This window comes from Protopterus annectens, chromosome 9.part0 (genome assembly GCF_019279795.1).
Source record: "Protopterus annectens isolate FY-2018-M chromosome 9.part0, PAN1.0, whole genome shotgun sequence".
NCBI lineage: Eukaryota > Metazoa > Chordata > Ceratodontiformes > Protopteridae > Protopterus > Protopterus annectens.
In genome coordinates this window covers 402,172,827-402,187,226 of record NC_056743.1, presented here as the reverse complement: position 1 = coordinate 402,187,226, position 14,400 = coordinate 402,172,827, and the positions used below count along the sequence as shown (strand labels likewise).

The 14,400-nt window shown below is 44.6% G+C and overlaps 1 protein-coding gene across 2 annotated transcripts in view; it reads left to right on the top strand.

The window, feature by feature from the left end:
• Window positions 1–14,400, top strand: part of CCAR2 (cell cycle and apoptosis regulator 2) — a 2,452,621-nt gene that overhangs the window by 2,144,458 nt on the left and 293,763 nt on the right. The window lies entirely within an intron of this gene.

Sequence of the window (14,400 nt, the reverse complement as noted above, 5' to 3'; positions counted from 1 at the left end):
CTTTTCCTGGTTAGGGGTCACCACAGCGGATCACCTGTCCGCTCATGATTGGCAGTGGAGTTTTTACAGTGTCGAGTTGCCAGCCCGGCGCCCAGCCTTCCACAGAAGGCACACACTCACACCTACGACCAATTTAGAGTGTCCAATCCACCCTACAGCATGTCTTTGGGATGTGGGTGGAAACCGGAGTACCCGGAGGAAACCCACGCGACCACAGGGAGGACATGCAGACTCCGCACAGAAGGCACCCCAGCCGAGGATCGAACCAGAGAACCTCTTGCCGTGATGTGGCAATGCTAACCGTTGCACCACCGTGGCCGCCCCTCTAAACCGATGTCAGTAAAAGTCAATAATTGTATTTCTTGTGGAAAGCAAATACCTCATAAAGATTTTCATTCGTACTGTATTCCTTGCCTAGGCCGTGACCACGACGTCCTCGCTGCTGGTTATGTGCCTTATTTAAACAACAAACTATTCGTCATCAGTATATTTACGCTTCTAAATATTGTGGTATTCGGTTCAATTACCCAGATATGGCTTCGGTAAGCCTCCCTACTACCGACATTCCAAAAAAAAAACAAAAGATAAAGACAGAGACAGACCGCCTAGGTTCAAAGCTGCCGACGACGCTACTCCAAAGCTAGTCACCAGTTCACCGGTACTCAGTGAGGTGCCTTCACAGCCCCTGATACCCGCTACTTCAGATTCGCAGGCCTCTACTGAGACCCAGAAGTCCGGTAGGTCTCGAGATGCTTCAACTGTGGAACCTGTGGATGTCTCTACCTTGGATAGGTCCGGAGCCGCTATGCAGGCACCGGCTTCTGAGGGTGTATTCAGGCCTACTGACTTGCATATTATACCGATGCCATCTTCTTTTTCAAGGCCTAAAACTCGATCCATGCCTAGAAAACCACACAAATGATAAGAATGGCTGAAGACCTTATTACTGGGGAACCCAACCTTCCCCCTCTAAGAGACCTAGGACTGAATTTGCTTATGATTCTTCAGATCAGGATTCTGAAATTTCTGTTTCCTCTGATGACCAGGATTTACACTTATCTACCTATGAGGATTCTGATGCAGAGGACTCTATTCCCTCTGCTTCCCCTCCAGAGGATTTCTCTCTTGGTGAAACCTTGCATTCTCTTAGGGAGCATTTTCGCTGAGAAAGCCAGGATTACTCTGATTCTAAAAAGAGGCTTATGGATTTCTTACTCCTGCCTCAACACAGGCCTTTAGCTATCCCCCCTGTACTGGACATTGTTGATGATGCCTTTTCGGAATCTAGCTTGGCCCCTGACTCCTTACCTCCTGCTCCCAGAAAACCAGATAGATATTACAGGGTTCCTGACTCTCACAAGTTCCTCTTTAAAAATCCTACTGTGGATCCTGAGACCATTTCACAAGGACCCAAGGGCATTAAGGCTACTACTGCCAAAAATCCTACCCCCTCTGATAGAGATTCCAGGGCACTGGATAGATGGGGGTAAGATTCCTGACTGTGTTGAAAATAAAGATTTACAGGATTTAATGCATTCTGCTGAACAAGTTGGAAAACATACTTTGCAATGTGGTTTTGATTCACTAGAGGCATCTTGCAGGGCTGCTGTCACTGGGTCTGTACTTAGAAGGCATGCTTAGCTTAAGGAGCAATCTTTGCCAGATCATGTTAAAGCTAAATTGCTGGTTGCTCCCTTAAACCAGGACCACCTGTTTTTCAACAAAGCAGAAGTAGTACTTAAAAAGATGGAGGAAAAAGCTAAATCTATGCAAACTGTTAAAGATTTCCTGCAAGTACAGCCTCCAAGATTTAGTAGGCATTGGCCCTTTCCTGCCTTCTCCAGGCCTTCTCAGTCCAAACCCAGAACCAGCAGAGCACCCAGGCTTCAGTCCCAAGGTACGCACAGGACTAAGCAGTTGGGGGCTCCCACTTCCAAAGCAGGAAGTAGCAAGACTCCCCCCCTATGGTAAACTGTCTCAATGACTTTACTTTAAAACTTCCAAGCCCTTCTCAACTGACTGCTCCTTTGGGGGAAAGATAGCTCTGTAGGCAAAAAACTGGGAACTCATTACCCAGGACAAATGGGTTTTAAATATAGTTTCCCAAGGATACAGATTCCACTTTCACACTTTACCAACACCAAACGGTTGGCCAGATCTACTCCAAATCAATGGGCAGAGGCTCAAAAGCAAGTTCTCTCAATAAGTATAAGGGCTATTCATACTGTCCCAGAAGAGGAAAGGGGACAAGGTTTCTACTCAAGACTTTTCCTGGTGCCCAGAAAAGACAACTCCTGGCGTCCTATCCTGGACCTCTCTATCCTAAACACTTTTTTGATGATCCCAAAATTCAAGATGCTAAGTCTTCACCAATTGCTTCCTATGCTAGGCAAGAATGCCTGGGTGGCAACATTGGATTTAAAGGAAGCCTACCTTCATATCCCAATCAGGGAATCTTGCAGAAGATACCTACACTTCAAAGCAGGTTTCATGCACTATCAGTTCTCTGCACTGCCCTTTAGCTTATCTACTGCGCCCAGGGTATTCACAAAGTGCCTAGCTCCAGTCATTGCATTTTGCAGGCAAACAAATATTCAAATATACCCATACCTGGACGATTGTCTAATTCAGGCAGAAAGCCAGGATATACTATTGAATCATCTGGCGTTTGTACAAAAAAATGCTAACTTCTCTGGGGTACACCATAAACGAAAAGAAATCACATCTTGTACCCTGCCAACAAATTGTATTCCTGGGTGCAAGCTTGAACACAACTTCCTAGATGGATTTCCTCACGCCAGAGAAACAAGTTAATTTGACAGCTTACTTCAAACTAATGACCCTGCTGTCTGCAAGACAAATACAGCAAGCCTTGGGGTTCATGGCCTCCTGCATTCTCCTAATTCCATATGCAAGACTGCATATGAGGGAAACTACAATGGTATCTGTAAAGCCTATGGTGTCAACATTCTCAGGATCTAGAAGCAATGATTCCTATCATACCTTGCCTACAGGTAGAGTTTCTTTGGTAGGCAGAGGCCTGCCAGCAAAACAAGGGACTGCTATTCACTCTACCCCCTGCTGCCCAAACCCTAACAACAGACGCATCAGACTATGCCATGGGGGGCTCACTTGGCAGGGAAGTGCATTCAGGGCAAATGGAACCAAGTCAAATGCACCTGCATATCAATCAAAAAGAAATGTTAGCTGTACAGAATGCTCTGCTAGCCTTCAAGGACCACATTCTTCCAGGACAGTTAATGATAAAGACCGACAACACCACTGTTGTGTGGTAAATAAGCAGGGGGGAAACCCACTCATACCCTCTTTCCAGACTAGCCATGGCTCTGTGGGACACAGCCTTGAGCTACCTAGTGCACCTACAGGCTCAATTCCTGCCAGGAAAGCTAAATACACTGGCAGACGAACTAAGCAGAAATCTCATGGACCCACACGAGTGGAAACTGGAACCAAAGACATTCAACATGTTGACAAACAAATGGGGGAGCCCAGAGATAGACCTGTTTGCCTCCCCCCAGAACTACCAGTTTGACAAATTCCGCACAAGGACTCCCCACAAACAAGCTTGGAAAGTGGATGCCTGTCCACCTGGAAAAAATCTATCAGTTTATGCCTTTCCTCCTCTGCCTCTCCTCTCCAAGGTACTACCAAAGGTCAAACAGGACAAACCAAGGACGATACTGATAGCACCAGACTGGCCATGCCAACACTGGTGTACCCCCGCTTGCACAGTGTCTCACTGCTGGTACCATGGCACCTGCCTCAGACCCCTACCCTGCTGTCCCAGCAGGAGGGCCGATTCTGCACCCTCAGCTTCAAACCCTGAACCTGCCAGCCTGGCTAATTACCTAATCTCTCTGTTACCATCCCTCAGTAAAAGAGTGTTGGATGTCATTCTGGAGGCAAGGAGGCCTAGTACTAGACAATCTTATGCTGAAAAATGGAAAATATTTTGTTCCTGAAACCAAACTAAGGGGATGTGCACAGCAGCGCACAATTTAGCTCAGATTCTTCAATATTTAACTGGGATGCTTCACAAGGGCCTTTCCTTTTCCTCCATCAAAATTCATGCCTCAGCCATTTCAGCTCATTACAACACAGAACCACCCCTGTTTTCTCATCCACTGCTAAAGCAGTTCCTCAGAGGGCCCAAAAACTTAAGACCACCTAGGAAAGCCCCAACTCCAGCCTGGGACCTTAACTTTGTATTGGAAAAACTCACTCTACCTCCCTCTGAGCCAGCTGCAAATGCAGAGTTGAAATTTCTTTCTTGGAAAACAGCCTTCCTTTTAGCCATCACTTCAGCAAGAAGGGTGTCTGAATTACAGGCCCTTATGGCAGTGGAGCCTTTCATCATCTTTCATGCGGACAGGGTGTCCCTCAGGACCAATCCCTCCTTCATGCCCAAGGTAGTGTCCAGTGTGGCTCTTAATCAGTCCATTAATTTGCCGACCTTCTTTTCTAATCCACAGAACAGGGGGGGGGACGTATACTGCACCCTTTAGATGTGCACAGACAACTTAGATTTTTCTTGGACAGGACTAAACCTCTTGGGAAATCTGAACAGGTGCTGGTGGCATTTGCTGCAGGGGCAGAGGGGAAGGCCATTTCAAAGCAAACCATTTCTAAATGGATAGGCCATTGCATTCATTTCTGCTATAAGCACCATGGAAAACCTATCCCACAGGGGATAAGACCATATTCAACCAGGGCTGCATCTACCTCTACAGCCTCTCTCAGAGGTGTCCCTACCAGGTACATCCTAGAAGCTGCTACCTGGAGTTCTGTACATACCTTCACCAAGCATTACCATTTGCCAATTTTCTCTAAATCCAGAGCTGGCTTTGCCACTTCAGTCTTGCAGGGCCTTATAGCTGGTCCTAATGCTACCTAATTTCCTCCTCCCATCCTTAGCTTTGGGAATCTACCCACATGTGATGACTGCAACAGTGACACACGAAGAACATAGTACAGTTGTGTACACTTACCATAAATGTAGATGTTCAAGTATATTCACTGTTGCAGTCCTGGTTACCCTCCCTCCAGCCCCCTGACTTCTTTTGGCTATACCTCTATTCCTTTTTACTATGCTTAAAGCTTTTTGGTGCATTTGCTTTTTTGCTGGAGGTGTAACCTTGTACATATATTTAATTGCTTCCCATTAGGGGGGCACCTGACATCTGGGGCAAGAAAAACTGATGTAATGGCGTCGGCTGCATGCTTTATACCCCTGACTACCTGACGTCATGGAAGATGAGACAGTAACTGATACAGGACCCAAGACTTTGATAATCAGGCCGACTGAGGGTTACTGCAAGCAGATAATCCAAATGTGATGACTGCAACAGTGAATACACTCGAATATCTACATTTATGTTAAGTGTACACAACTGTACTTTCCCCATCCAGTTGTCCAAGTTACACTTAAATTGGGTTAGGAAGGAACTCTGCTTCAAGTGGATGGGGAGCCTGTTCCAGAGAAGGGGTAGTCTCTGGGATTACCTATCTGTCTCTTCAGCAGGTCCTGTTTGTCACAGGCAAGGATTAAGTCTTTAGAATGGATAATTCTGGTGCTGTTTGTTTTGTGGATGTGCAGGAGGTTTAGCAGGGTGGGGTCTGACAATATCTTGTATGATAGGCATACATCTCCTCTTAACATGTAGGAGATTGAATACAGGGATAGGGCCTTGAGGCAGTGTGCATAGGATATGTTACTTACTCCCTGTATTATTTTTGTGAGGAACCACTGTGGAGGTTCAAATTGTTGGATGTGCTTGGTTATGTACATACCAGTGGGGGGCATTTTATTCAGTGATAGGTCTGATGAATGCCAAATACAGTATAATTATAACCTTCTTAGAGCAAGATGCCATACCTTTGTGTATAAGTTGCACAACACAGAATGATTTCCTCACTACTATAGACATGCGATGGTCAAAAGGTAGATTGCTATCAGTATGTTTCACCAAGTCCCTGACTGCTGGATCAACTCTTAGAAGTATGTTGTCAATATTATAATTACTAGGGTTGACGACTTCCCAAAGGATACAGTTATGCATTTCTTGGCATTTAGTTTTAGCCCATGGCAAGTTGTGTGTGTCCGCTTTTTCTGGAGAACATTTGTCAGTGGGGGATTCTATGTCTGGTCCTAATTTGCAGCCATCTGCAAATTTAGTCAGTCGAAGGGCCTTAACTTCAGAGAAGTAAATACCAAAAAGGAGCAGTCCCAGGGCTGGTCCCAGAGGGACTACACTTGTGACTGGCCTTTTTGTGAAGGTAGACTTCCCATTTCTAACTTCCTGGGTCCTGTCTGTGAACCAGCTGGCTATCCACCAGGTGATATAAGGGTTTATACCTAACCTCTTGAGTTTGTCAGCAGTGTGTGAGTCTGGGTATTGTGTCAAATGCCTTGGCCAGATAAAGGTAGGCAGTGTGAACCATTCTGCCATCATCCATTGCTTTGCTTTGGTGGTGATCTCAAAGAAGTCCATCAGGTTGAGTGGGCATGACCTGCCCTTGAAAGCAGATTGTGTCGGGTCCAGTGTCTGGAGGTTTCCTATGTTGTTCATTTCTATAATAATTCTTTCCATGGCTGTGTCAGACTAGGTCTTCTGTTTCCTTCATCTGTCTGGGCCTTAGTTTGTTCATCTCTCATTTTAATACGACTTTTGTCAGAGAGTATTTTTAGTATAGTTCAATAAATCACATTAAAATAAGTGAGACTAAAGTCAGCACTATCATTGGATTGGCTTCAGCCTGTGGACAGAGCACTGAAACAAAAATCTTTGCAGGTGCTAAGAAGACTGAAGAGGTTAAAAGTAAAGGTGATGATGTGTGGGATGTATTCATTCTGCTTTCATCACAGCATTCTTCCCATCGGCCCATGTCATCTTATGAAAACATTTGTTTAATAGATACTTTGAATTCTATAGCCTTCTCTGTAACCCTATGTACTGCCTTCATGCTAATGCTACCTCTATACCACTCTCAGAGGATTTAAACCTGTGTATTAATTTAACTCATTCTAATATTCATGCATAAAGAACTCATCCATGCTAATGTTACTTCTGTATCATTCTCAGATGATTTAAACCTCTGTATTAATTTAACCTTGTACTACTGTTCTCAGCCACTAAACGTAATTATGCTTTACATCCTTCTCCAAGCTGCTGTTTAACTTTTGTTTAGTTTTTGCGGTTTTGTATGTAAAATTTTCTTAGTTTGTCTCTGTTTCCATTATGTATTGTACTTCTTATTATGGAGCTTTTTCTATGTATCATTGGAGCTTTTCTCCCCGGGCTTCCACTGAAAATGGATTCTTTGAGCCCAGTGGACCTCCCCGGTCATCAAACTGTAAATAAGTAAATAAATGTAGACAAAACTCTTGGCTGGTCGTTGGGGAGCACATCTCCCCTACAAGGAGATAGAAGTGATAATGAGTGATGCTTCTTGCTGTGAAGTATTTTATGCTTTCACTTTCTATTTCTGTGGGTGTGAAAGGATTAGCAGTTAATCAGTGGATTCACAGTCTGCTGTGCTGCTTTTAAGAAAGATGGCAGGATGTATAAAACATCCTTAGCTAGACCAGACCGGTAAAACATGAACACTTGATCCTGCTACTTTTTTTACCAGTGAAGGTGGGAAAAGTTTAATTTCTGACAGTTTGAAGGGTTAATAGGTCAATATGGGGAAGAGAGTATATATGTAATATACAAGCTGTTGGATTAGGGTATAGTTAGCTCACATGGAATCTTGTAACAGTTTTATTTAGACCAAATTCAGGAAATCTTTTCCTAGTAGTAGAATTACTAACAGAATAAAAAAAGATACTGCTCACAGAGTAAGCTAGTGGCTCCCTATACTGACTGAAACATGCCTGTGGTGCTGTTGGTAACACATCAAGAACTGCCTTGTCGAAGACTTGGCTTACAGCCGGATATTATAATTATTTTATATATTTTATTTGATTTGCTTTTGTTTACAGGAAACATCTGAATGGGCAGACCACCTTTTCAGTAGAGAAAAGCACATTGCATAGTTTTGAATGAGCTAGTAGTAAAATGTCCTATATATCAGTTAGGACTGTACAACTTAACATGTGATCACCATCTTTTCTAAAAAAATTTCAAGCCTGCATGAACTAAAACACAGCTGGTGATTCCCTGCTAGGTGAGGAAGGTAAAACTATATATTTTTGTCTGTGACATGCTGGTAGAACTGCTTTCTGTTATACATGTTCCATTTTTTTCTATTTTAAAGGGGCAGTATCTCAGATTTTTTGCTAGCGGAGTTTGTTTACATTTTAGTACTGTGCAAGTCACATGTTCACCTAGAGGCAAGGTTGTCAGAGAGCCTTTTTAGCATACTGCAGGTCATGTTACACAAACTCTCAGTGGGGGTTGTTAGAGGAAGTCCTTAGAACTTACAGTTTGTCCTTTTCTAATCTCCTTCTCCCACTCATGAGGAATTAGATTAGCTGAATGATTGCCTCTTTAGCTGAGTAAAATCCAATCTTGTCACACACAGACATGGAGGTTCTTTAGCAGTGAAGTGATAGCTACTTCACTATGTACTTTTTTTTTTTTTTTTGCAAAAACTTTCTCTAATAATTATTCAGGCCTAGGCAATGGTATTTTTCATGCTTGTTGCTACAATTCGTTTTCCCTCCAGTGGCAATTATTTCTCATATGGTCAGTTATTAGTGTTGCTTGTTAGTGTGTGTGCGTGCATGTGTATTTTACAGCACCGCATTCCTTTGGACAGATGTTCATAGTGTTTCACTGTTGCAGTCATTACATTTGGGTACTCTGCTGGCAGGTTGCCCTCAGTCGGCCTGATTAACAAGGTCTTGGGTCCTGCATCGGTTGTTGTCCCTTCTTCCATGACGTCAGGTCGTCAGGGGTATAAAACATGCAGCCGACACCATTATATCAGTCTTTCTTTACGCGCGGTGCCCGAAGCAGAAGCAGTTCGCAATTGCCGGTCAGCCGACTCCTGAAATTTTCATTTTCAAGTTTTAGAACCGAAGTCTTCAACTTAAAGCTAAGTACCCTGTTGGGGAAACTTTTTCTTGCTCCTTACCGATGTCAAGTAAAAGTTAATAATTGTATTACTTGTGGGAAGCAAATACCTCATAAGGATTTTCATTTGTACTGTATTCCTTGCCTAGGCCCTGACCACGATGTACCTTGCTGTCGGTTTTGTACTTTAATCAGCGCACTATCCGTCGTCGGTACATTTTTGCTTCAAAATATTTCGGTTCTCGGTTTAATTATCCAGAAATTATGTCGGTTAGCCATCCGACTACCGGAATTCCAAAAAAATACAAAGAAAAAGACAGAGACAGGCTGTTGAGGTCAAAAGCTGCCGACGACACTTCTAAGCCAGTCGCCAGTTCGCTGGTACTCAGTGAGGCGCTTTTGCAGCCCCTGATACCCGCTACTTCTGCTTCGCAGGCCTCTACTGCGACCCATTCGGAGTCTGGTATGCCGCGAGATGCTTCACATATGGAACCCGTGGATGTCTCTACCTTGGATGGGTCCGGAGCTGCTGAGCAGGCACCGGCTTCTGAGGGTGTATTCAGGTCTACAGACTTGCATATTAAACCGACTCCAACTTCAGTGCTAAGGCCTAAATCTTGGTCTGTGTCTAAAAAAATGACGCCCAGGCCACATGTTCAGGTCCCTATGCCTAAAAAATAAATGATCAAAATGGCTGAAGATTTAATTACTCTAATCAGGGGTAGTCAAACCCCCCCCCCCCCCAAGAGGCCTAGGATTGAATTTGACTGAGTCTTCTGATCAGGACTCTATTTCTTCTGACTCTTCTAATGGTCTGGATTTGTCCATACCTACTTATGAGGACTCTGCAGAGGATTCCATTCCCTCTGCCTCTCCACCTGAGGATTTCTCTTTTGTTGAAATTTTAAAAACCTTAAGGGAGCATTTCCACTGGGAAAATCAGGATTTCTCTGAATCCAAAAAGAGGCTTAGGGATTTCCTTCTTCTTCCTTAGCATAGGCCTTTGGCTAAACCTCCTGTACTAGATATTGTTGATGATGTGTTTTCGGAATACAGTATATGGCCCCTGATTCCTTGCCTCCAGCCCCTAGCAAACCAGACAGGGTTCCTGAGTCCCACAAATTCCTTTTCAAAAATCCTGTTGCGGACCCTGAAACCATTTCTCAGGGGCCCAAGGGCATTAAGGCTTCTACTGCTAAAAATCCTACCCCTTCTGATAGAGACTCCAGGGCATTGGATAGATGGGGTAAAAAGGTTTATACTTCTGCAACCTTAGCAATCAGGGCTTTAAACTGTCAAATGTCCTTCATGGATGCATCTGCAGTCATAACAAATGGGTTGTCCTGTCGTCAGGCAGCCCTTCGGTCGGCCGGATTCCAAAGTCTGGGTCCGGCTTCGGCTGATGTCGCACTTCACCCGACGTCATCTCTGCTGGTCTTCGGGTATAAAGGCATCAGCCGACGCCATTTTCCTCAGTCTTTCTTGCCGCGTGGCGCCCGAAGCAGAAGCTGTTCGCAAGTGCCGGTCGGTCAGATCCAGAGATTACTACTACCGAATACTACTCAAGACTTCCAAAAGCTAAGTACCCATTGGGGACTCTTTCTTGCCTCAGCCGATGTCAGAAAAAGTCAATAACGGTTTAACTTGTGGGAAACAAATACCTCATAAAGATTTCCACTCTTACTGTCTGCCTTGCTTAGGCCCAGACCACGACGTAGCAGCCTGTTCGCCTGTGCTTCCTTCAACCGACGAACGCTTAGGCGCCGGTCGGAGTTTGCTGAACAGTTTTTCGCTCAGATTTTGCGTACATTATGCCGCCGGATCCTGCGACTACCCAAATTGTTAAAAACGCAAAGAAAAAGACCGACACTCGTGGTCCGCGGTTTCGGCCGAAACCACGGTTAAGCAAGCCGCGAGTGTCTCGGTTTCGGCCGAAACCGAGAAAACAGGTCAATCTTCAGCCGAATCCATGACTACTACTGAGGCTCCTGCTACCTTAGTTGAATCGGCCTCAGAAATTTTGCCTACAACTGTGGTTCCTAGTGATTTATCAGACACCATCCCTTTGGATGTCTCTACCCCAGCACGTGGTGCTGCTAGGCCTCCTGCAGCCATGTCTATTAAGGCCTTTGCCAGGGCTAAAGCAGCTAAATCTGTTAAATCAGTGCCTGTTAAGCCCCCCTCACACAGGCCCACTTCAAGTTCACAAATGCTTACTCTGGCAGAAGATTTAATATCCTTAATTAGGGGATCCCAATCTCACCCAGACAGGGCCTCTCAGCCCCCAGAAAAGAGCCTAGAGCAGAGCCCCCCGAGCCAGTGTCCTCTGATGATTCTGCGGATGACTCAGACATTACAGACCAGCCAGAGGCTCCTTTTTCTACTTATGAAGATTCCGATGCTGAAGAATCCATTCCAGCTGCCTCTCCACCAGAGGAATTTTCCTTTGGGGAAACCTTACATGCCATGAGAGAACAATTCCAATGGCAGGGACAAGATTTCTCAGACTCAAGAAAAAGGCTTAGGACTTTTCTGCACTTACCACAACATAGGCCCTTAGCTATACCTCCTGTACTGCCTGTTGTGGATGATGTATTTAATGATGTTTGCACTGCTCCTGATTCTTTACCTCCAGCCCCTGCCAAACCAGATAGATTTTACAGGGTGCCAGACACTCATCTCCACCTATACAAGGCCCCACTTGCAGATCTCGAAACTATATCCCAGGGGCCTAAGGCAGTAGCCTCGACCACAGCAAAAAACCCTATTCCTTCTGAAAGGGAATCCAGGTCCTTAGAGAGATGGGGGAAAAAAGTTTACACCTCTGCTACTCTCTCAGCTAGAGCTTTAAACTGTCAGTTTCATATGATCCAATACCAAGAGTTTATGCTTGATCAGTTAACTAAGAAACTGTCCTCTGATGAATCCTTAGATAAGAAATATGTATTAGAAATGGTGAATAATATCCAACAGGTTAGTAACCATTCATTAAAATGTGGCTATGATGCACTAGAGGCTTCATTTAGATCAGCCATGACTGGCACAGTGATAAGAAGGCATGCATGGTTGAAAGAACAGGTCTTACCGGATCATGTTAAAGCAAAGCTGTTAGATGCTCCTATGGATAAGGCCAGTCTATTTGGTACACCTGCCCAGCAAGTAATGAAGAAAATGGAAGAAAAGGCAAAATCTGTACAAACAGTTAAAGATTTCTTACAGGTTCAGCCCCCAAGGTTTAGCAGGAACTGGCCTGCCAAAAATTGGTCCTTTCCAGACTCCACAAAATCCCAAAGGGGCAGGAATAGATGCTCTAGAGGCAGAAATCAATCCAGAGGAGGTGCCTACAGAGGACGACAGTGGCAAGGCAATAACCGAGGCACAGACACAACCACTGCCACTGCAACAGGACAATCACAGTGACTTAGCTCTGACACCGCCTACCAGGGAACAAACAGCAGCACCTTTAGGCGGAAAGTTAGCCTTATTTTCGACAAATTGGCACTATATCACAAAAGACAAGTGGATTTTGCAAACCATAGACCAAGGATACCGGTTCCACTTCCACACCTTACCGGTAAAAAGAGGAATGCCAAACCTACCTCCAAATCAAAAAATAGAAGCTCTACAGCAGATAGCGAAATTAACAAAGATGAGAGCTGTGGAAAGAGTACCAATAACAGAACAGGGCAAAGGATTCTACTCCAGACTCTTCCTAGTACCAAGAAAAGAGAAAAGTTGGAGACCTATTCTCAACCTGTCCGTCTTAAACACATACATCATTGTCCCAAAATTCAAAATGCTGACCCTACAGCAACTTCTTCCCATGCTGAGCAAGGAGTGTTGGCTGGTAACTCTAGATCTCAAGGAGGCATACCTGCACGTCCCCATTCGACCAAATTGCAGAAGATACCTCAGATTTCTTGCAGGATCAGAGCATTATCAATTCTCAGCATTGCCCTTTGGCTTATCTACTGCGCCCAGAGTATTCACAAAATGCCTGGCATCAGTAATCGCTCACTGCAGACTACAGGGAATCCAAATTTATCCATACCTGGACGACTGCCTGTTACAAGCGGACAACAAAAGCAAGCTGACAACAGATTTACAAAGGGTCATTTACTTGCTACAAGCCCTGGGATACACAGTCAATTTACAAAAGTCAAGACTGATACCATCCCAAACAAGAACATTCTTGGCTGAATTGGACACAGTAAAACAAATGGCATTCCTAACTGCAGAAAAACAAAAAGAGCTCCCTCTTTACTTCTTGGCATTAACAAAGCAGAACAAACTAACAGCAAGAAAAGTTCTGCAGGCCTTGGGCTTCATGGCATCATGCATAATCTTGGTCCCACATGCCAGACTGCATATGAGAAAGCTACAGTGGTACCTAAAGAATTTATGGTCTCAGCACAGGCGCAGCTTAGAAACAGAAATCCCACTAATCCCATGCCTAAGACAGGAGTTCCTATGGTGGGCTCAAGCATGCCAGTCAAACCCAGGCTTACCCTTCCACAACTTTCGAGCAAGCCAAACCATCACAACGGATGCCTCAGACCTAGGATGGGGGGGGCGCACATGCTGGACAAATGCATACAAGGATTATGGACTCAAGACCAGTTGCACCTGCACATAAACCAAAAAGAAATGCTGGCAGTAAAACTGGCAATCCAAAAATTCAGACCATTCCTCAAAGAAGGCCATTTGATGATAAGGACAGACAACACCACAGTCATGTGGTACATCAACAAACAGGGAGGCACTCATTCATACCTCCTATGCAGAATGACTTTGGACCTTTGGAATCTGGCTCTCAGCTACAACATCCAGTTACAGGCAATATTTGTGCCGGGAAAAGAGAACACCCTGGCAGACATGTTAAGCAGAACCACCTCGGATGCTCACGAATGGATGCTACACCCGGACATCTTCAAGGCCATCACAAAGAAATGGGGAATGCCACAAATAGATCTATTCGCATCCCCACTCAATCACCAGCTCAAAAAATTCTGCACAAGGACATTCCACCCACTTGCATGGAAGGTGGACTCTCTATCCTTCAGCTGGAAAGGCCTGACAGCATATGCATTTCCACCTGTTCCCTTGATGCACAAGGTACTACTGAAAATCAAAGAGGAACGTCCAAGGATAATCCTGATAGCTCCGAATTGGCCAAGACAACACTGGTACCCATTACTGAGGAGCATGTCTCGGGAGAGAATGTGGTCAATACCCCTGATACCTTTGATGTTAACTCAGAACAACTACAACATCATGCATCCAAACCTAAAAACCTTGCAACTGACTGCCTGGAACATCACATAGCAACAACTAACCCAGACCTTTCCCAAAGGGTTAA